The following is a 1,080-nucleotide window of genomic DNA, read 5'->3' as shown; positions in this document are numbered from 1 at the left end:
GCTGCACAAATAAATACTACAGCCCCCCCCCCCCCCCGAACCTCCGCTTTGAAGAAAGAACACATGCTTAGCTGTCCTTTGTCCTATAATACAAAAGAAAAGCCCCTTTCTGCGGAATATCTGAATCATCCACTGGCAGTTGCTCAAGGTAAACAGAGTAAATTAAAAATTAATGTTTCTCATATGTACATGCACACACATAAGAGAATGCTTGCCTCACCAGGCATTAAAAGCAGTTGCACCCATCCGTCATTACAAAAAGCCACTCAAAAAGTGGAAATGCTCGGATGACATCAAAAAATTATGAAAACAATCTTCTGGATAAAGATAAATGTTCCTTCAGTGATTCGTCTTGTCTAATTAATCCCATGCGTGAGGACTAGACAGAAGGATGAGGGGGAAATATTGGATCGACTCTTGCTTTTAATAGGGAAGAAAACAAAAGAAAAAATATAATCCTTAATAGTTCTGATATCTTAAAGGAAAGGAAAAACACACACACACCACAAAGATCTGCTTTTTCCTGCATGATTATCTTCTTCTCGTGAATTAGGTTTCTGATAAAAGCTGTTTTAGATTACAAGAAAACAAACAAACCCTGATTCTTATGAGTTCATATTATATTACATCTTGGTAAAGAAGGCAGGAAAGCCTTTGACCGGTCTAAATCCAAAGTAAAATTAAAAGTAAACTATAAGTTTGGAAAAGGAAGCTTCTGGAGCCTCAGTTTTTTTTCAACTGTAATGTCAGGGGAAGGGAGGGGGAGATTGCAGGTTTAAATGAGTTGATTATAAGCTCCTTTCTTTCTTTAATGGTCTATGTTGTAGTTCTTGGTCTGATTATTCTGCAGGTGGGAAATCTGAACCTTACTTCCCCTTCATTGTCCTAAGTCAGTGGTCTGCAAACCGCGGCTCGCGAGCCACATGTGGCTCTTTGGCCCCTGGAGTGTGGCTCTTCCACAAAATACCACGTGCGGGCGGGCACGTACACTGCGATTGAAACTTCGTGGCCCATGCGCAGAAGTCGGTTTTCGGAAAGGAGATAGATAAAACAAGTATACAAGACGAGTGTGGATGGGAG

This window comes from Myotis brandtii, unplaced genomic scaffold (genome assembly GCF_000412655.1).
Source record: "Myotis brandtii unplaced genomic scaffold, ASM41265v1 scaffold1036, whole genome shotgun sequence".
Taxonomy (NCBI): Eukaryota; Metazoa; Chordata; class Mammalia; order Chiroptera; family Vespertilionidae; genus Myotis; species Myotis brandtii.
The sequence above is the reverse complement of the archived record's forward strand: the minus strand, read 5'-3'. Positions refer to the sequence as shown.